We start from the raw sequence: 23,031 nt of genomic DNA on the forward strand, positions 1-23,031 counted from the left end.
AAACTGTCCTTGAGTTCCAGCGGCAAGTAAAACCAGCATTCCACTAGAGAATGGCAAGCCAAACAGTGTCAGACATGAATCGGAACTGGATAAATGTACGGGTTTCTCCTTGCATTCCTCAAAGGCTAGAGGTGGGTAGAGTAGTAGATGTAAAAGTAATGATGTTAATGATTACTTGAGTCAGAGTAAAAAAAGTATCCAATTAAACAAATTCTAAAGTAGCAAGTAACTAGTTACTTTCATATGTAGCATAATGGATGTATATTCCCCAATATTCCATTACATAATATACATTTAACATGTTCACATTTACATCTAAATGCATTTGGCAGACGATTTTACCAAAGCGACTTACAGTGCACTTATTACAGGGACAATCCCCCCGGAGCAATCTGGAGTATGTCTTGCTCAAGGACACAATGGTGGTGGCTGTAGGGATAGAACCAGCAACCTTCTGATTACCAGTTATGTGCTTTAGCCCACTACACCACCACTCCATTTACATAACAATAATAATATTCATAACGGCCCTGCAGAGTAGTGTCACACATGTGTTCCTGCAACAGCCAGTTACGTTACAAGCTGCCAGATTCAAATTGGCTTTCACGCCAACACAGGCTGCAGTGGTGTCACGTCAAGTACAAACATGTATTTAAGCCCTCATGTTTGCCATTGTCTCTGGTCAGGTATTGTTTGAGTAACGTTGTTTAAGTCAAGTCAAGCCAAGTCAGGGTTGCCGAGCCAGGGTCCCACATCATGGTCGCCGAGCGAGTGTCCCACGTTATGGTCCCCAGATCCTGAGTCTGCTCCATGCCATGTCACAGCCATGCCTCGGCCTGCTCCATGCCGTGTCATAGCCACACCTGAATCTTCTACATGCCATGTCATAGTCACGCCTCATTCTGCTCCATGCCATGTCACAGCAATGCCTGAGCCTGCTCCATGCCATGTCACAGCCACGCCAGTGTCCGCTTCATGCCATGTCACAGCCACACATGAGTCTGCTTTTTGCCATGTCACAACCATGCCTGTGTTTTCTCCCTGCCATGTAACAACCACACCTTTGCCTGCTCCATGCCTTGTCACAGCCATGCAAGTGTCAGCTTCAAGCAATGTCAAGTGTAGGATACTTTGCATGCATTCTACCACAATTATATGTAGGGTATTTTACACAAATTCTACCACCATTATATGTAAGGATATTTGGTATTGACATTTAGGAGGGAATATAAACACACCTCGCACACCTCGGCCTGCTCCATGCCATGTCATAGCCATGCATGAGTCTTCTCCATGCTATGTTACAGCAGTGACTCAACATGCTCCATGCCATGTCAGAGCCATGCCTGAGTCAGCTCCATGCTATGCCAGAGTCAGCTCCAAACAATGTCACAGCAACTCCTTAGTCTGCTGCCTGCAATGTCACAGCCACAACTTAGTCTGCTCCAGGTCATGTCATAGTCACGCCTCATTCTGCTCCATGCCTTGTGACAGCCACACCTTAGTAAGCTCCATGCAATGCCTGATCCTACTCCATGTCATTTCACAGGCACACCTCGGCCTGCTCCATGCCATGTCAGAGCCATGCCTGAGTCTGCACCATGCCATGTCACAGCCATGCCTGAGTCTGCCCCATGCCATGTCATAGCCACGCCTCAGTGTGCTCCATGCCATGTCAAATGAACGCCTCAGTCTGCTGCATAACATGTTACAGCCAAGCCTAAGCCTGCTCCATGTCACGTCACAGCTACACCTCGGCCTGCTCCATACCATGTCACAGCCAGTTCTTGGCCTGCTCCTTGCCATATCACAGCTAAGCCTGAGTCTTTCCCATGCCATGTCATAGCCACACCTCAGTCAGCTCCATGCCATGTCACAGCCAGTCCTCGGCCTGCCCCTTGCCATATCACAGCCAGACCTGAGTCAGCTCCATGCCACGCCTGAATTTGCTCCCTGCCATGTCACAGCCACGTCTGAGTCTGCTGCTTGCCATGTCACAGCCACAACTTAGTCTGCTCCAGGTCATGTCACAGCAAAGCCTCAGCCTGCTCCATGCCATGTATCAGCCACGCCTGAGTCTGCCCGATACATGTCACTGCTACACCTCGGCTTGCTACATGCCATGTCACAGCCAGTTCTCGGCCTGCACCTTGCCATATTACAGACAAGCCTGAGTCTTTCACATGCCATGTCACAGCCACGCCTGAGTCTGCCCCATGCATGTCACAGCCACACCTGAGTCAGTTCCATGCCACGCCTGAGTTTGCTCCCTACCATGTCACAGAAAAGCCTCAGCCTGCTCCATGCCATGTATCAGCCAGTCCTCGGCCTGCCCCTTGCCATATCACAGCCACACCTGAGTCAGCTCTATGCCACGCCTGAGTTTTCTCCCTGCCATGTCACAGCAAAGCTTCAGCCTGCTCCATGCCATGTATCAGTCATGCCTGAGTCTGCCCCATACATGGAACAGCTACACCTCGGCTTGCTACATGCCATGTCACTGCCAGTTCTTGGAATGCTCCTTGCCATATTACAGCCAAGCCTGAGTCTGCCCCATGCCATGTCACAGCCACGCCTCAGTGTGCTCCATGCCATGTCAAAGCCAAGCCTTAATATGCTCCATGCAATGCCCGAGTATGCTCCATGCCATGTCACAGCCACGTCTGTGTCTGCCCCATGCATGTCACAGCCACACCTGAGTCAGCTCCATGCCGCGCCTGAGTTTGCTCCCTGCCATGTACAGCTACACCTCGGCTTGATACATGCCATGTCACAGCCACTTCTCGGCCTGCTCCTTGCCATATCACAGCGAAGCCTGAGTCTGCCCCATGCCATGTCACAGCCACGCCTCAGTCTGCTCCATGCCTTGTCAAAGCCAGTCCTTAATATGCTCCATGCAATGCTTGAGTCTGCTCCATGCCAAGTCACTGCTACGGCTCGGCATGCTCCACGCTATGTCACATACACGCCTCGGCCTGCTCCATGCCATGTCAAAGCCACGCCTCTGCCTGCTCTATGGTATGTCATAGCCACGCCTGAGTCTCCTTCATGCCATGTCACAGCCATGCCTGAATCTGCCCTATGCCAAGTCACAGCCACACCACAGTCTGCTCCATGCCATGTTACAGACAAGCTTGAGTATTTTCCATGCCATGTTACAGCCAAGCCAGAATCAGCTTCATACTATGTCACAGCCATGCTAGAGTCTGCTCCATGCCATGTCACAGCCATGCCTGTGTCTGCTCCATGCCATGTCTCAGCCATGCCTGAGTCTACTCCATAACATGTCACAGCGAGGACTCAACCTGCTCCATGCCACGTCATGCCTCGGCCTGATCCATGCTATGTCACAGCAAAGCCTCAGCCTGCTCCATGCCATGTCATAGCCACAACAGAGTCAACTCCATGCAATGTCACAGCCATGCCTCTTACTGCTCCATGCCATGTCAAACCATGCCTATGCCTGCTCCATGCCATGTCAAAACCACACCTGAGTCTACTCCATGCCATGTCACAGCCATTACCCAACCTGCTCCATGCCACGTCATACCTCGGGCTGCAGCTTGCCATGTCACAGCCACACCAGAGTTTGCTCCATGCAATGTGACAGCCACGCCTGGGTCAGCTCCATGCCACACATGATTAAGCTCCATGCAATGCCTAAGTCTGCTCCATGCCTTGTGACAGCCACACCTTAGTAAGCTCCATGCAATGCCTGATCCTACTCCATGTCATTTCACAGGCACACCTCGGCCTGCTCCATGCCATGTCAGAGCCATGCCTGAGTCTGCACCATGCCATGTCACAGCCATGCCTGAGTCTGCCCCATGCCATGTCATAGCCATGCCTCAGTGTGCTCCATGCCATGTCAAATGAATGCCTCAGTCTGCTGCATAACATGTTACAGCCAAGCCTGAGCCTGCTCCATGTCACGTCACAGCTACACCTCGGCCTGCTCCATACCATGTCACAGCCAGTTCTTGGTCTGCTCCTTGCCATATCACAGCTAAGCCTGAGTCTTTCCCATGCCATGTCATAGCCACACCTCAGTCAGCTCCATGCCATGTCACAGCCAGTCCTCAGCCTGCCCCTTGCCATATCACAGCCACACCTGAGTCAGCTCCATGCCACGCCTGAATTTGCTCCCTGCCATGTCACAGCCACGTCTGAGTCTGCTGCTTGCCATGTCACAGCCACAACTTAGTCTGCTCCAGGTCATGTCACAGCAAAGCCTCAGCCTGCTCCATGCCATGTATCAGCCACGCCTGAGTCTGCCCGATACATGTCACTGCTACACCTTGGCTTGCTACATGCCATGTCACAGCCAGTTCTCGGCCTGCACCTTGCCATATTACAGCCAAGCCTGAGTCTTTCACATGCCATGTCACAGCCACGCCTGAGTCTGCCCCATGCATTTCACAGCCACACCTGAGTCAGCTCCATGCCACGCCTGAGTTTGCTCCCTACCATGTCACAGAAAAGCCTCAGCCTGCTCCATGCCATGTATCAGCCAGTCCTCGGCCTGCCCCTTGCCATATCACAGCCACACCTGAGTCAGCTCTATGCCACGCCTGAGTTTTCTCCCTGCCATGTCACAGCAAAGCCTCAGCCTGCTCCATGCCATGTATCAGTCATGCCTGAGTCTGCCCCATGCATGGAACAGCTACACCTCGGCTTGCTACATGCCATGTCACTGCCAGTTCTTGGACTGCTCCTTGCCATATTACAGCCAAGCCAAAACCACACCTGAGTCTACTCCATGTCACAGCCATTACCCAACCTGCTCCATGCCACGTCATACCTCGGGCTGCAGCTTGCCATGTCACAGCCACGCCAGAGTTTGCTCCATGCAATGTGACAGCCACACCTGGGTCAGCTCCATGCCACACATGAGTAAGCTCCATGCAATGCCTAAGTCTGCTCCATGCCTTGTCACAACCACGCCTCGGCCTGCTCCATGCTAAGTCAAAGCCATGCCTGATTCTGCCCTATGCCATGTCATGCCTTGGCCTGCTCCATGCCATACCACACCCATGCTGAGTCTGCTCCCTGCCATATCACAGCCATGCCTGAGTCTGCTACATGCCATGTCACAGCCACGCCTGAGTCTGCTACATGCCATGTCACTGCCACGCCTCTGCCTGCTCCATGCCATGTCACAGCCAAGCCTGAGTCTTCCCCATGTCATGTAGAAGCCATGATTCAGTCTGCCCCATTCCATATCACAGCCACACCTCAAAATAGTCCATGCCATGTCACAGCCATGCCTGAGAATGCTCCTTGCCATTTCACAAACACGGCTGTGTCTGCTTCATGCCATGTCACAGCCATACCTGAGACTGCTCCATGCCATGTCAAAGCCACGCCTAAGTCAGCTCCATGCCACGCCTGAGTTTGCTAGCTGCCATGTCACAGCCATGCCTCTGTATGGTCCATGCCATGTCACAGCCAAGCCTGATTCTGCTCCATAACATGTCACAGTGAGGACTCAACCTGAACCATGCCATGTCATGCCTCGGCCTGATCCATGCTATGTCACAGAAAAGCCGCAGCCTGCTCCATGCCACGTCATAGCCACAACAGAGTCAAATCCATGCCATGTCACAGCCATGCCTCTTCCTGCTCCCTGCCATGTCAAAGCCATGCCTCTGCCTGCTCCATGCCATGTCAAAACCACGCCTGAGTCTACTCCATGCCATGTCACAGCCATTACCCAACCTGCTCCATGCCACGTCATACCTCGTGCTGCTCCTTGCCATGTCACAGCCACGCCAGAGTTAGCTCCATGCCATGTCTGCTCCATGCCACACAACACTCATGCTGAGTCTGCTCCCTGCCATGTCACAGCCATGCCTCTGCCTGCTCCACGCATGTCACAGCCAAATTATATATATGTGGATGATGAAGTAAGTTAATGGAAAATATCCATGAATGAAATAAACATAATCAATCAATCAATCAATCAAACCAGAGTCAGCTCCATGCATTATCACAGCCTGCTACATGCCATGTCACTGCCACACCTCTGCCTGCTCCATGCCATGTCACAGCCAAGCCTGAGTCTTCCCCATGTCATGTAAAAGCAATGATTCAGTCTGCCCCATTCCATATCACAGCCACACCTCAAAGTACTCCATGCCATGTCACATCTCGACAAGCTCCATGCCATTTCACAGCCATGCCTCTATCTGCTCCATTTCATGTCATAGCCACGCCTGAATCTTCCCAATTCCATGTAAAATCCATGCCTCATTATGGTCCATAACATGTCACAGCCATGCCTCAGCATGCACTCCATGCCATGTCATAGCCATGCCAGTGTCAGCTTCATGCCATGTCACAGCCACACTTGAGTCTGCTCCCTGCCATGTCACAACCACGCCTGAGTCTGCTTCATGCCATGTCACAGCCATGCCTGAGACTGCTCCTTGCCATTTCAGAAACACGGCTGAGTCTGCTTCATGCCATGTCACAGCCATACCTGAGACTGCTCCATGCCATGTCAAAGCCACGCCTAAGTCAGCTCCATGCCACGCCTGAGTTTGCTCGCTGCCATGTCACAGCCACGCCTGAGTCGTCTCCCTGCCATGTCACAGCCACGCCTGAGTCTACTCCATGCCATGTCACAGCCATTACCCAACCTGCTCCATGCCACTTCATACCTCGGGCTGCTCCTTGCCATGTCACAGCCACCCCAGAGTTAGCTCCATGCAACACCTAAGTCTGCTACATGCCTTGTTACAACCACGCCTCGGTCTGCTCCATGCCATATCAAAGCCACGCCTGATTCTGCCCTATGCCATGTCATGCCTTGGCCTGCTCCATGCTATACCACACCCATGCTGAGTCTGCTCCCTGCCATGTCACAGCGAAGCCTGAGTCCTCCCCATGTCATTTAGAAGCCATGATTCAGTCTGCCCCATTCCATATCACAGCCACACCTCAAACTACTCCATGCCATGTCACATCTCGACAAGCTCCATGCCATTTCACAGCCATGCCTCTATCTGCTCCATTTCATGTCATAGCCACGCCTGAGTCTTCCCAATGCCATGTAAAAGCCATGCCTCAGTATGGTCCATAACATGTCACAGCCATGCCTCAGCATGCACTCCATGCCATGTCATAGCCATGCCAGTGTCAGCTTCATGCCATGTCACAGCCACACTTGAGTCTGCTCCCTGCCATGTCACAACCATGCCACGGCCTGCTCCAAGCCATGTCACAGCCATGCTGAGTCTGCTCCCTGCCATGTCACAGCCATGCCTGAGTCTGCTACCTACCATGTAACAGCCAAGCCTCAGCCTGCTACATGCCATGTCACTGCCACGCCTCTGCCTGCTCCATGCCATGTCACAGCCAAGCCTGAGTCTTCCCCATGCCATGTAAAAGCCATGATTCAGTCTGCCCCATTCCATATCACAGCCACACCTCAAACTACTCCATGCCATTTCACATCTCGACAAGCTCCATGCCATTTCACAGCCATATCTTAGTATGGTCCATAACATGTCACAGCCATGCCTCAGCATGCACTCACTGCCATGTCACTGCCATGCCTCTGCCTGCTCCATGCCATGTCACAGCCATGCTGAGTCTGCTCCCTGCCATGTCACAGCCATGCCTGAGTCTGCTCCCTACCATGTAACAGCCAAGCCTCAGCCTGCTACATGCCATATCACAGCCACACCTCAAACTACTCCATGCCATGTCACATCTCGACAAGCTCCATGCCATTTCACAGCCATGCCTCAGTATGTTCCATAACATGTCACAGCCATGCCTCAGCAAGCACTCAATGCCATGTCATAGCCATGCCAGTATCAGCTTCATGCCATTTCACAGCCACACTTGAGTCTGCTCCCTGCCATGTCACAACCACGCCTGAGTCTGCTTCATGCCATGTCACAGCCATGCCTGAGGCTGCTCCATGCCTTTTCACAAACACGGCTGAGTCTGCTTCATGCCATGTCACAGCCATGCCTGAGGCTGCTCCATGCCTTTTCACAAACACGGCTGAGTCTACTTCATGCCATATCACAGCCATTCCTCTGCCTGCTCCATGCCATGTCAAAACCACGCCTGAGTCTACTCCATGCCATGTCACAGCCATTACCCAACCTGCTCCATGCCACGTCATACCTTGGGCTGCTCCTTGCAATGTCACAGCCATGCCAGATTTAGCTCCATGCCATGTCACAGCCACGCCTGGGACAGCTCCATGCAACGCCTGAGTCTGCTCCATGCCTTGTCACAGCCACGCCTGATTCTGCCCTATGCCATGTCATGCCTTGGCCTGCTCCATGCCACACCACACCCATGCTGAGTCTGCTCCCTGCCATGTCACAGCCATGCCTCTGCCTGCTCCATGCATGTCACAGCCACACCAGAATCATCTCCATGCATTATCACAGCCACGCCTGAGTTAGCTCCATTCCACGCCTGAGTTTGCCGCCCTGCCATGTCAAGCCACAACTTAGTCTGCTCCAGGTCATGTCACAGCAAAACCTCAGCCTGCTCCATGCCATGTTACAGCCATGCCTGTGTCTCCTCCATGCCATGTCACAGCCACGCCAGATTCAGCTTCATGCCATGTTGCAGCCACTTTTGAGTCGGCTACTTGCCATGTCACAGCCATGCCTGAGTCTGCTCCCTACCATGTAACAGCCAAGCCACAGCCTGCTACATGCCATGTCACTGCCACGCCTCTGCCTGCTCCATGCCATGTTACAGCAAAGCCTGATTCTTCCAATGCCATGTAAAAGCCATGATTTAGTCTGCCCCATTCCATATCACAGCTATACCTCAAACTACTCCATGCCATGTCACATCTCGGCAAGCTCCATGCCATTTCACAGCCATGCCTCTATCTGCTCCATTTCATGTCATAGCCACGCCTGAGTCTTCCCAATGCCATGTAAAAGCCATGCCTCAGTATGGTCCATAACATGTCACAGTATGGTCCATAACATGTCACTCCATGCCATATCATAGCCATGCCAGTGTCAGCTTCATGCCATGTCACAGCCACACTTGAGCCTGCTCCCTGCCATGTCACAACCACGCCTGAGTCTGCTTCATGCCATGTCACAGCCATGCCTGAGACTGCTCCTTGCCATTTCACAAACACGGCTGAGTCTGCTTCATGCCATGTCACAGCCATACCTGAGACTGCTCCATGCCATGTCAAAGCCAAGCCTCTGCCTGCTCCATGTTATGTCACAGCCATGCCAGAGACAGCTCCATGCCATATTACAGCCACGCCAGAGTCAGCTCCATGCCATGTAAAAGCCTTGATTCAGTCTACCCTATGCCATATCACAGCCACACCTCAAACTACTCCATGCTATGTCACGCCTTGTCATGCTCCATGCCTTGTCAAAGCCAAGCCTCGGTGTGCTCCATGCCATGTAAAAGCCTTGATTCAGTCCACCCCATGCCATATCACAGCCAAACCTCAAACTACTCCATGCTATGTCACACTTTGGCATGCTCCCTGCCATGTCAAAGCCACACATCGGCGTGCTTCATGCCATGTCACAGCCACAACAGAGACAGCTCCATGCCATGTCACAGCTACACTTCGGCCTGCTCCATGCCATGCCAAAGCCATGCCTCTGCCTGATCCATGCCATGTCACAGCCATGCCAGAGTCAGCTCCATGCCATATTACAGCCACGCCTAAGTCAGCTCCATGCCACGCCTGAGTCTGCTCCCTGCCATGTCACAGCCACGACCGATTCTGCTGCAGGTCATGTCACAGCAACGCATCAGCTTGCTCCATGCCATGTCAAAACCTCACCGGAGTCTGCTCTCTGCCATGTAACAGCCACGCTTCATCCTGCTCCATGTCATTTCACAGCCACACCAGATTCAGCTTCATGCCATGTCACAGTCATTTCTGAGTCTGCTACATGCCATGTCACTGCCACGCCTCTGCCTGCTCCATGCCATGTCACAGCCACTCCTGATTCTTCCCCATGCCATGTAAAAGCCTTGATTCAGTCTGCAACATTCCTTATCACAGCCACACCTCAAACTACTACATGCCATGTCACACCTCGGCAAGCTCCATTTCATGCCATGCATGAATATTCCCTATGCCATGTAAAAGCCACCCCTCAGTCTGCTCCATGCTATCTCTCAGCTATGCCTGAGTCTGGTCCATATCATGTCACCGCCATGTCTCAGCATGTGCTCCATGCCATGTCACAGCCACACTTGAGTCTGCTCCCTGCCATGTAACAGCCATGCCTCAGCCACGCCTGAGTCTACTCTTTGCCATGTCACAGCCATGCCTGATTCTGCTTCCTACCATGTAACAGCCATGCCTCAGTCTGCTACATGCCATGTCACTGCCACACCTCTGCCTGCTCCATGTCACAGCCAAGCCTGAGACTTCCCCATGCCATATAATAGACTTGATTCAGTCTGCCCCATTCCATATCACAGCCACACCAAACTACTACATGCCATGTCACACCTCGGCAAGCTCCATGCCAATTCACTGCCATGCAGCTGCCTGCTCCATGCCATGTCACAGCCATGCCTGAGTCTGATCCATGTCATAGCAACTTATGAGTCTGTTCAATGCCATATTACAGACACGCCTGAGTCTGTTCCCTGCCGTGTCACAGCCACGCCTGAGTCTGGTCCAGGTCATGTCACAGCAATGCCTCAGCCTGCTCCCTGCCATTTCACAGCCACGTCTGAGTCTACTCCCTGCCATGTCACAGTCAAGTATCAGTCTGCTCCAAGTCTTGTCTCAGCAAAGCCCCAGACTTGATCCTTTGATCCCGTCACAATAACGTCTATGACGTCTTCACGCCATGTTACAGCTGAACCTCAGTCTGCTCCATGCCATATCACAGCCAAGTATCAGTCTGCTCCATGTCATGTCTCAGCAAAGCCCCAGACTTCTCCATGCCATGTCACAAATAAGCCTTTGCTACATGGTCCATGCCCACCTTTGTTCCAAGGTCCAGGCAAACCGGACTGCTGATATCATTTGTTAATTTGTTTTTTACAGCTATAAAAACTAAATAAATAAAACAGTACAGCAGACAGCCCATTTGTTCACATTTTTCTATATTATATACAGTATTTTGTACGACAAGAAATCAATAAATAAAATAAAATAATAAAAAACATTCTTGTCTACACTCTGCCTCCCTCTATTGGCTGTGCAGAGTCACGTGCAAGAAGAACTCACTCCAGGGGGCACTGCAGAGGAATTTAGACCCTTCTCATATAAATGTTAATAATAATAATTTAATAATTATTATTATTATTAATGTCAATTATTTAATCATTCGACCTCATGTTGATCCAAACCTGTATGTTTAACTTTCTTCAATGCAACACAATTAAGGAGATGTCAAACAGAATGTTAGACTTAGTACCCCCCCACCCCCCATTTTAAAAGATATATTTGCAAAAATTATGTTTGGGAGTCTAACATTTATATTTCCTATTGACACACTAAACCTGATTATATAAATAGCCATCCTAAGACAAATGCTTTTGAAACATCTTATGCACCTAAGACTTCTGCCATGTACTGGATATAAAAATACTATTCTACTACTACTATGTCTTTCTATTTAAAATTTAGAAATCACACAGAAAAAAATCACTGAGTGCCAACTTAGGCATATGTCAACTCCTAATAATTCATTCTAAATGGTGAAATTGTTAGGCTTCAAATAAGAAGTAGAATTTGAAACTGATACAATACTGCCATCAAATTTGAGCTAGTCTCCTATCCAACCATCTATTTTAAAAAGGAAACATCTGTAAACAAATTTGGTTTCTTATTCCATAGTGTAACCCCGACACACACACGCACACAAGATGAGACAGTCACAATGTCGGATGAAAACTGCTTTATTTGCAAAAAGCAGGCAACAGTACAAAAAGGGGCAAGTCAAGTGAAGAATGGTCAAGGGGGAATTGTAGAGTCAAAAGCTGGGGAATCAAAGAAAGTAAAGGGGGCAAATCCGGGAGAGTAGTCGAGGGGAGCGAGGGTCAAAGCCGGGGTAAACAGGATGTATACAAGATGGGACTAGAGGGAGCAAAAGACAGGGGAACAAGAGGAATAGGGGGCTGGCAAGCTAAGAGGGAATCAAAGAGGAGTCAAAACTAGGCGAGACTAGCGAGGGGCAAAACAAGGGAATCTAAATACAATAACCAACCCCAAACAAACGAAAGGATAGTGAGTTATATAGGGGCGAGTGCAGGTGTGAACAATGAAGGTGACGAGACGAGTGCTGGTGAAACTAATGTGTGGGGATTGGAAGTGTGTGAGTGCAGGTGGTCATAATGTTCAGGCTGATTGAGGCGAGTGCGCCAGAGGGAGGAGATAGTTTATGAGCAAGAGAGCTAGGGGAAGCATAGTGGGCGTGAGGGCTCGAGCGAGCAATGCGAGCGTCAGAACTCGAAGGGGGCGGAACGAGTGAGTAAGCACGAGGGAGTGTGCGTGTGTGAGAAGGGTCGAAGGGGCGGAGCGAGGGAGCGGGGTTCGTGACACATAGTTATGTTATATGTCAATGTACTGATGTATGTCAATAACATACGCTTGCCTCGTTCGTCTCCTTTCAAACCCTGTTGTTTTTAGTTATTTTCCTATTAAAATCATGGTTAGGATAAGGGTTTGGGTAAGGGAATACACTTTATGCATACAGTTTGGGATTTCGGTAGGCTTCCAAATCTTAACAACCTTGTTTGTTAGTTTGTTTATTGTTCTCTAAAAGTAAAAGTCTTATGCATAACGTGAGCAAACTCAGAATTTCTTACAATTTTGCCATCTTTAATATTATAACTTGCCATCAGACTGAGTTGCTGAGTGAACCTTTAAATTTACAGTTCTTTGAAACACCAGAACAGTAAGCATACTATTAATGTATTTTTGCTGATCTATAACATGCTATATTATGAAGTCACTTTATTCAACAATCTGCTGTCAATGTAGGATGTTTGGGCAAATCTGTGTTTTAATGAAACTTTTAATTTCTCTGAGGTACTTGTGTAAAGTAGCCAAAGATTAGCAGGTAGATAAATATGAAATTTAGATGAAAACTCAACTAGATTTGTACTTTAATAATTTGAGATTTGTGGTTTTGGGAGGTTTATGAGGATTTTTTTATTAGGTTACAAACTGGTAATTATAAGGGTATTATGCTATAAATGTGGTTTATGAGGACATAATGTGTCCCCATAATCCAAATCGTTTAAAAAACAGACTAAACAATGTTTCTGTTTTATTTTTAATGTAAAAATGCAAAAAGTTTTTTGTGAGGGTTAGCGGTAGGGCAAAGAATCTATAGTTTGTAAAGTATAAAAATCACTACGTCTATGGAGAGCCCTCATAAGGATAGCCGCACCAACATGTGTGTGTGTGTGTGTGTGCATTAGTTAGTGGAATTATCTGAATAACTTCTCCGCCAGTGAAAGGTACAAACTCACAGTGGCAGGATTGGATAATGTTATTATCAGCATGATTGTAGCATTAGAGAGAGGCATTAATGTGGATCATTCAGACCATTCAGCACTAAGAATTGCCATACGATTACAGCATTATCTGCAGATATAGGGTGCTGGATATCAGCAAGGGGGGAAAGCCCAGGAAAGTAAAGCTTTAAACTAGCAGTTATTTTCTCGGCTGCCAATTTGTAAACATGACAGTTATATTGCTAATTCCACTTCGACCACAACCTTTTAACCACTACCACAAATTGCATGATTTAATTGTGCATAAACAGTGAGTACAGCTACTGTATTTACTTTTATTTACAGCCAATGCAAGTCTAGCTGTAGGCAAGGCTGAAGTGTTTTCTAGGCTTACATATTTTCAGTCTCAGCAGTGCTTATACTTGTAGAAGCCCCCAGAGTGCAGAGCGCTGCAGAAATTCCGACCGCTGCAGATGCTCAGATGTCTGTTTAGAGGCAGCTGAGTCTGGCTTGAGGTTTGCTGCCTCAAATTCAGGGTCTTATCTGTTTGCTTCTAAGCTGTAATTTTTACCATATTTCTTTATTTGCCGCTTGCTCATTTTTCAGTTTTACCTAATCCCTCTAGGTTTTCCATTCTAGTCTCTACATCTATATTTTCCTCTGCTCCACAATCTCTATTACTTTATTTTGTCTTTGAATGAGATAAATATACATTGTGCCATTAAAGCCCTAGTGTGGGAGGTCTGGAGCTCTGCTGCACAGGGAGACACAGACACCCGAGACACGCTCACACTGCATCCCAGGAACTCTGTATGCAAAAATAGCTCACAGATTTCCACATTTTAGATTTGTCTGAGGGGATATTTGAATGCAAATGAATGAGGAATGGCAGAGGATGTTTTTGTTGTGTGGAATTAGTGTTGTGAGGGTGCTTTCTTCCCCATTCTTCTCTGTCTTTCTCTTTCCCATCCAAATGACTGCCATTAAGAGAGGACAGACTCGAGCCAAACACAGGGCTCCACTTAATGTGATTTCCTCCAGAAGTGAAATAAACAAAGGAAAGAGTGATTCATCAAGGTGAGAGAGAGACAAACCATTCATTCTAAGGCTGTCCTCCAAACGATGTTCAACACAAACATGCTGCCTGTTCATGAGAGTGTTTGTTTCTGCATTTGTGCATGTGTGTGAATGTCTGTGTTTGTGTACGGATGAACATCAATGAGCTCTGGCAGTAAGAGATATTGAAAACAAAGATCCTTTCTCCATTAGAAAGGGGATTATATTGCATAAGAAGTTCAAGCAAGTCTGAGCAGACATGTGAGTGCTTATATATGCACACTGTTATATTTCATATGAAACTAGGCATGTTTCTGGATATGAGCTTACATTTATTGTATCATGTGCATTGCAAAATACACAAGATGCCTAATAATTTGACAAGGCACTTGTCAGAGAGGGCAAAAATATGTGTGTAGGAAATAGAGGCTAACTGAAACTGGAAACTGGTTTCTCTTGCAGAGATGTTTCCTATGCCATTTTACAGCAGGGATATCAACAGAATTGTGTTTGACAACTCCAGGGACACACTATGGCCGCACAGATTGGCCTTCCCAACAGCAACAGTGAGATCACGAGATAAGACGGAGAGCAAAAGGAAAGGGAGAGGGAAGAAATATCCAAAACAGAGGTGTGAGTCTAGTCTGCCATCTGAAGAGGTGATGAAAACTAGGGCTGAGGGTGATAATGTTAGCATGTCACATTCGATGCATTAGATGCACAGTCACACACGCATGCTCACACATCCAGTCTGTACACATAACATGTGCAGAAAAGTATCAGCAGGAACACATTATTTGTGCTTTGGGTCACAGGCTTACACCTGCACATGTACTTTTTCATAGTTTGGTTTATTAACGAGACAATCTGAACTTAAGTGTGAACTACCAACAGACATATATTGTGGTTAATGTTTTGTTTTGTTCTGTTTTTATTTATTTATTAATTTATTTTTGGCAGATGCTATTTACAACCTGGTGTAAATAAAGATAGATGAGATTTACACCCCAGTCCAAATAGTGGCAAATATTATTTGCCCTAGTACAAATAAGGGAAGATCCTATTTGCACCTATTTAAATACTAACATACAGTATATGGGCATAACTGCAGCATGCTTGTTGTGTTTATTTAGAGTCCCACAGAAAACCTACACCAACACCTACCCCTAAACCTAACCCTAACCTTCCTTTACAAATAAATAAATACAATTTCAGTATCCATAGTATCACCATGGTATTTTGAAGTAAAATCATAGGTGCAATCAAACCCAGTTGGCCCACATGAAAAGGCACATCTCCTTCAAGTGGGACATCGACCAGGTTTGCATTTCCCATACAACTATGTAACTCACTGCTTATCTAGCTTAACTAGCTAGTCACGACTGTTTCACAAAACCGTAGTAACTAGGAACCATGTTGGTTCTACAATATAGAGCAGTTGTTAATGACATTTCACAGGGGGTGGGGCAATAAATTCTGAGGATATCCACTTATAATTGCTCCTTTACACATACTACAGAAAGCTGTTTAATGCATGAAAGCTGCTGAGAACACAAAAGCAGTGAGCACTATAATTTGAACAGATAAATTATCCTGCAGTAGTGGGGTTTCCCTTTACATCAGACTGTAGGGTTCCCCTGATGCACTTATGCATTAAATGGACACATTAGATGTGTTTTCTGACAGAAGCCGTATGTGTTCAGATGCTTTCTCTTAACAGCCTTTAATCCTTAAATAGCTTTATCCACATTTTATATTACGTTTAGGAACGCCGTTTTCTGCAAAAGCCCAGAATAAGCAGTTCCCCATCTGTCACTCACTTCGACGTTGTGTCGAAGAAGCGAATATGCCTCTGATTTATGAAAAAAGGCCAATGAGAAGTTGGCAGACAGTATTTGCATACCCAGCCCCCGGACACATGGGTATAAAGACGGGGAACTATGTCTAGTTCATTCAGAAATTTTCTTCGGAGCCGATGGTCGTGAATGCAGTGAGCTGCGAGTCACATACCTGTTCCTCTTTCTATGATCTGATTCTGCTGTTGGATCTATGGTGCACTTCAGCGGCTTTCTCCTTCTCTGCACGGCAGTGCAGTTTGCCCCTGGGTGCTTCGACAGCGCAAAACTTAAAAGAGTTTGTTGTCAGTTGAGTGTCAGTTAAAAGAGTGCATTTCTCAGTAAAAGAGTGTTTTCCTCTAAAAGAACAATACACAGTGGCATAGAACGTCATTATACAGATGCCCTTCCGCCCCTGTGTAGTTCCTGGATGCAGTAGAGTGCTCTCAGCTTCAGACAGCCACAGACGTTGTCTCGTGTGTCTGGCCGAGGCAGCGTTTGTGGATGGTTCATGTTCTTACTGTGAGAACATGACCGCGTCGCTCCTTCTTCTCACGGGGTTGAGGACGATGCGGCTGGCGATGGAGGCGATCTGGCGACGGCAGCAGACGAGTTCTGACGAGTCTAGAGGACACCTCCACCGGACCTCCTTCTCAGTCACTAACTCGCCCCCTGCCGGGTGTGTGGAGCAAGGTAAAAGTCTTTTCTCAGCACCAGAGCCTGGGGACGCACCCTCGCCTTCTGACGCCGTTTTACCTGCTCCGCCCCTCTGCGAAGCCCCGCCGGGTACATCAAAGATAATCGTCCCCTTAGTGCCCCTAGCGCGGAGTTTGGACGTGTGGCTTTCACTTCCCAACCCGTTACGCTGCCTGGCCAGGACCATTGGACTTGGATACATAATTCAGTTTGCCAGGCCCCCCTTTCGGGGGTGTCCGCTTTACCGCAGTACACGGAAAACATGTAAAATCCCTGCGAGCGGAATGCGCGACCCTCTTACTCAAAGACCCGATAGAGCCTGTCCCTCCAACCAAGATGAAGAATGGTTTCTACAGCCCTTACTTCATCGTAACCAAGATAGGCGGCTTACGACTGATCATGGACTTGCGAGTTTTCAACCGGGCTTTGCACAAACTCCCATTCAAAATGCTCATGCAAAGACAATTCTAACTTGCGTCCGGCATCTAGATTGGTCGCAGCGGTAGACCTGAAGGACGCGTACTTCCACGTCTCAATTCTGCCTCGACACCGACCCTTCATACAGTTTGCGTTCTACGGCCAGGCATATCAGTACAAAATCCTCCCCTTCGGCATGTCCCTGTCCCCTCGCGTCTTTACGAAAGTCGCAGAGGCAGCCCTTGCCCCGCTCCGAGATGCCGGCATCCGCATACTCAACTACCTCGACGACTGGCTCATCCTGGCCCACTCCCGAGAATTACTATGCGCTCACAGGACCAGGTGCTCAGGCACCTCAGCCGTTTGGGGCTTCAGGTCAACTGGGAAAAGAGTAAGCTCGCCCCGGTTCAGAGCATCTTTTTTCTCAGCATGGCGTTAGACTCAGTCTCAATGTCAGCGCGCCTCACCAACGAGCACGCGCAGTCAGTGCTGGAATGCCTCGCCACCTTCTGGCCGGGCACAGCGGTCCCTTTAAAACTTTTCCAGAGGCTCCTGGAGCATATGGCATCCTCCGCGGCAGTCGCGCCGCTGGGGTTGATGCATATGAGACCGCTTCAGCACTGGCTCCAGATTCGAGTCCCGAGACGAGCATGGCGCCGTGGCACACACCGTATGATGGTCACCCCCGCCTGCCGCCAAACATTCAGACCCTGGACAGACCTCTGCTTTCTGCGGGCTGGAGTCCCCTTGCAGCAGGTGTCCCGACGCGTCCTAGTCATGATCAACGCCTCCAAATTGGGTTGGGGCGCCATGTGCAACGGGCATGCAGCCGCGGGCCGCTGGAAAGGGGCCCCGCTGTGCTGGCACATCAATTGCCTAGAGTTGTTGACTGTATTCTTTGCCCTGTGGAGGTTTCTCCCATTAGTTCAGGACAAAAACTTCTTGATCAGGTCAGACAGCACCACTGCGGTAGCGTACATTATTCGCCAAGGCAGCGTATGCTTCCGCCACATCTCACAACTCAAGTCGCTGCGTGCCACTCACTGTGGGCAACCTCAATGTGGTAGCGGACGCGCTGTCATGACAACGCTTGCCCAGTGGAGAGTGAAGGCTTCACCCCCAGTCGGTTCAGCTGATTTGGAAATGGTTCGGCAAGGCTCAGGTAGACCTGTTCGCCTCCCGAGAAACCTCCCATTGCTCGCTCTGATATGCCCAAACAGAGGCTACCCTCGGGGCAGATGCACTGGCACACAGCTGGCCCTTGAGGCTGCGCAAGTACGCATTTCCCGCTGTGAGCCTTCTTACGCAGGTGCTGTGCAAGGTCAGGGAGGACGAGGAACAAGTCACCCTAGTGGCTCCCTACTGGCCCACCCGGGCTTGGTTCTCGGACCTCATACTCCTCACGACAGCCCCTCCCTGGCAAATTCCACTGAGGAAGGACCTTCTTTCTCAGGGACGGGGCACCCTCTGGCATCCGCACCCAGACTTCTGGAACCTCCATGTCTGGCCCCTGGATGGGACACGGAAGATCTTGCTGATCTACCACCTGCTGTCTTAGACATGCAAAGACCACCTTCCCATGATGCGTGTAAAGGCCCCAGCCGTTTGACTCTATGTGAGAAACATAGAGAGAAAAGAGGCCCGGCTAGGCTCGGCCCGTTCCCAGGTTGGCAAGCGTCACCTTGTTCCCCTGTCTAGGGTAACCAGAAGGATTCCGACAACTTTTTGGGGGCATTGGGGAAGGGTACGTGCTGTCTGATACAGCTGGTCGCTTTTGCACGTCAAGTACCTGCCCGCTCCTGTGTCAGCAGTACACGTACATGGCTCAACACATGGCCTGATTTAAATTGGACCCCTAGTGTCGCTTCTTCGACACAAAGTCGAAGTGAGCGACAGATGGGGAACGTCTAGATTACGTATGTATTGCCGGACCATTTCCGGCTCCTCAGAAAAATCCTGAATGAACTAGATGAATTTCCCCTTCTTTATGCCCGTATGTCCGGGGGCAGGGTATGCAAATACTGTCTGCCAACGTCTCATTGGCCTTTTTTCATAGATCAGAGGCATATTCGGCACTCAAGAGAGACCCTTAGTGTCGCTTCTTCGACACAACATCTCGTTCCCTCAGAAAAATCCTGAATGAACTAGATGAATTTCCCCTTCTTTATACCCGTATGTCCGGGGGCAGGGTATGCAAATACTGTCTGCCAACGTCTCATTGGCCTTTTTTCATAGATCAGAGGCATATTCGGCGCTCAAGAGAGACCCTTAGTGTCGCTTCTTCGACACAACATCTCGTTCCCTCCATCAGGGAACGGAGGTTACATACGTAACCTAGACGTTTTCTTAAGTGCGTGTAAATGTGTTCAAAGTCTTGACAGAATTAAATATGTATATGGAATGAAAGATATAGAAGCCTCAAAATAGAGAAGTGAAATAATGTCCACACAGCAAACTATCTGGGAACTATGCTTCTAACCACTCAACTTTGGGATGCTGTTTACGAATGTTTGATTCTAACAATGGTTTCGGGAATCACCAGATCGTTGAACTATGTTAGTAACAATGGAACTTGCGACCATAGTTGGCAAATTATGCTTTTTGGGATACACACCACTGTTACCATTGTAATACCAGCATTTCAATAAAATTATCTGTAACATAATTTATAAGCCATCAAAATCTTCCTGCTTTGTTTGAACCAACTATTCAATACTATTAATATACTTGAAAACAATTTTTATGAGATCAAGCTGCCAGGGATTGTGAATCTTGCCACCTTTACACTTAGTGATTTGCAGAGGCAAAGCAACCTGAAGTTATTCATTTTCATTGAGAGTTGGCAATTACCAGTAACATGAGTGACAGCAATCCTCTGCAATATGAAAAATTAGAGCAGTAAACACAGAAATTTTGCTGGGATTGAAGTACCTCCTTAGCAGCACTTATGAATTTTTAAATTTTTTTTTGTGTACCATAGATTGGAATCATGTGAGACTGCTGTCTCTTTCCCCAATTATTTCCTGGCCTCTCAGTAGGGTTGCCAACTTTCCACCATTTAAATATTCGAGCATCACACCACTTAAATATAAGACAATAGTTATCTCTTATGGGACATCTTGATTTCGGCCAAAATCAAGTATGTCCTTGCAAACACGGTACAGTAAACAACCCTACCCCTTAGTATATTCTGTGTCAACCGAAGTGGTAAACATTCCCAATTTTGGTATTAGTTAAATTAAATGCAAAAACAACTACTTTCAAAGGTTCAAAGGTCTAGGTCTGTCTATGTGTGATAGTTCTGTGGGCTGCTGGGGGTGAAGATGGTCCTCTCTCATAAATTAGTGTTTAATGTACCTTGCGGCTGCCTGCAATGGTCGGAGACAAATGACGGTTTTCAGAGCCAAATCCCAATGCTGTTCGGCTCAGCATGGTCACGGCTTCCTGAATGCACCATTTGGGTGCAAACTCAGGCCAGAGGTGCTCTGAGTCCACGGCTCCAGCCCTGCAGACTGCCACTCTAATGATTCCCCAGACTCCAGCTGCTGACCCCTCCAGCCCTGGCCATTCATTAGAGCCGTGAGAGAGTGCAAGAGTCAGAGAGTGAGAGAGAGAGAGACAAAATGAGCGAGTGTGACGCAAAAATGAAGCAGCTTACGGCAGTCTGAACAGCTGAGTCGCTCACTCGCTCTCACGGCGGCTTTCTTTCATAGTTATAGTTTTCCTCCTCTATGCTATCAGTGTGAGGATGCTCACCCCTGAGGCTGCCCATGAAGTCTGTGAAGTCCACACATGCTCCATTATCTGAATAGTGTGTGTGTCCCTGAGCATTCTGCAGGATGCTCAAACCATTTATACACACACACACACACACAAACACGTTGGTGTGGCTATTTTTATGAGGACTCTCCTATAAATTATGATTTTCATACTGTACAAACCATAGATTCTTTCCTCTAACCTTATCTCTTAACCTTTCAAAAAAACAAAGTGTAGTATGTTTTTTTAAAGCTATTTGAATTACGGAGACACTAGAAATGTCACACACACACACGCACATATATAAGAAAATCCTGCTTTTATCATTCTGGTGCATCGCACATTAGCAGAGAGTAAATGTAATCTGAATATGTTTGGACACTTTAGCTACACTTAATAATGTATAAATATCTTTGCAAAATATCAAACAAAGCACATTTATTTTAAAGAAAGACAGCACAAGCACAATATTCAAGCAAAGCATTTTTTTTTAAATAGCTTTTTTTTGTTCTCAAATCAAATCAATCAAATCACTTTATTGTCACACTACCATGTACACAAGTGCAACAGTAGGTGAAATTCTTGTGTGCAGTTCCGAGCAACATAGCAGTCATGACAGTGATGAGACATGTACCAATTACAGTATACAACATATTTACACAACACAATTTACATATCAAATGTACACATACTCACAATACACACAATATAGAATACACAATATACAATTCAATAAGTAAAGAGTATATAAAATATATTGTAACGCTCAGCCTAGATTATATAGGTGATATAAAACTATAAAACTTTACGGTCTTACCCTTCGTTAAACTTGTGTTTGAATGTTTATCAAAAAAGAAGGCTTGGATAACAACAACTCGATTTAAACCCCAAGTGTAGTTACAATAAGTAGAAGAAAAAAAACATCAAGATGTACCAGGAAATATACACACATGTTGTACAAAGAAAAACAAGAAAAAAAAATTTGAATATTTGTGAAAGAGAGCGGAGGAATTGTCTATAAAAGTCCTGTACCATGTACTGTAAGTGTGTGTTGAATCGGCCTCACCGGTTGATACGTTTTGAGACCGGGACCTCGATGTGAAGCAGCGCTGTTCTGTGATGAAATCCAAAAGGCAAAAAATCCAAGAAAATAAAGATAATTCCACAATGTATTTTCTGTCACAGTCTGGAACAGCTTGATAGGGTGATTTTCGCGCGATCGATCACTAATCCCTTTGAGCAGCAACGTGTCGCTCCTGAATGCCGGTTTACCGGCTCCTTTTAAACGGAAGTAAAGTCATTCAGCTGATTCGAGTGATGTCACGGGGGATTCCCTGGAGCTACGCGACAGAACTCTCGCGTTAGTAAAATGGGAACTCAAACACATAACCGGGCAATAAACACAGGTAGAATAATTAGAACATAGCAGCTGTCTTATAATCCTCATTCTATTTCTCACTTCCGCCATCATGATGTTTTGTCGTTCCACAAGGGAATATGCAGCTTGATCAGGTGAAGGTGGTCGGTGGATAAGACATTCCAGTGGTCCTAGAATTTGCCTACCCAGCATGAGCTCTGTAGGTGTCTTTCCGGTGGTTTCTTGCTGGGCGGTGTTAATGGCATAGCGGAATTCAGGTAGCCACTGGTCCCAGGACTGATGTTGTTGACCCACATAGGCAGCAATCATAGTTTTTACGGTTCAGTTGATTCTTTCTGTTAGGTTTGACTGTGGGTGATAACTCATGGTGAGTTTCTGAACACATCCCCATGTTTTGCACAGATCGCCCAGAAGGCTGGAAGTGAATTGGGGGCCCCTATC

Source organism: Xyrauchen texanus, chromosome 7 (genome assembly GCF_025860055.1).
Source record: "Xyrauchen texanus isolate HMW12.3.18 chromosome 7, RBS_HiC_50CHRs, whole genome shotgun sequence".
NCBI lineage: Eukaryota > Metazoa > Chordata > Actinopteri > Cypriniformes > Catostomidae > Xyrauchen > Xyrauchen texanus.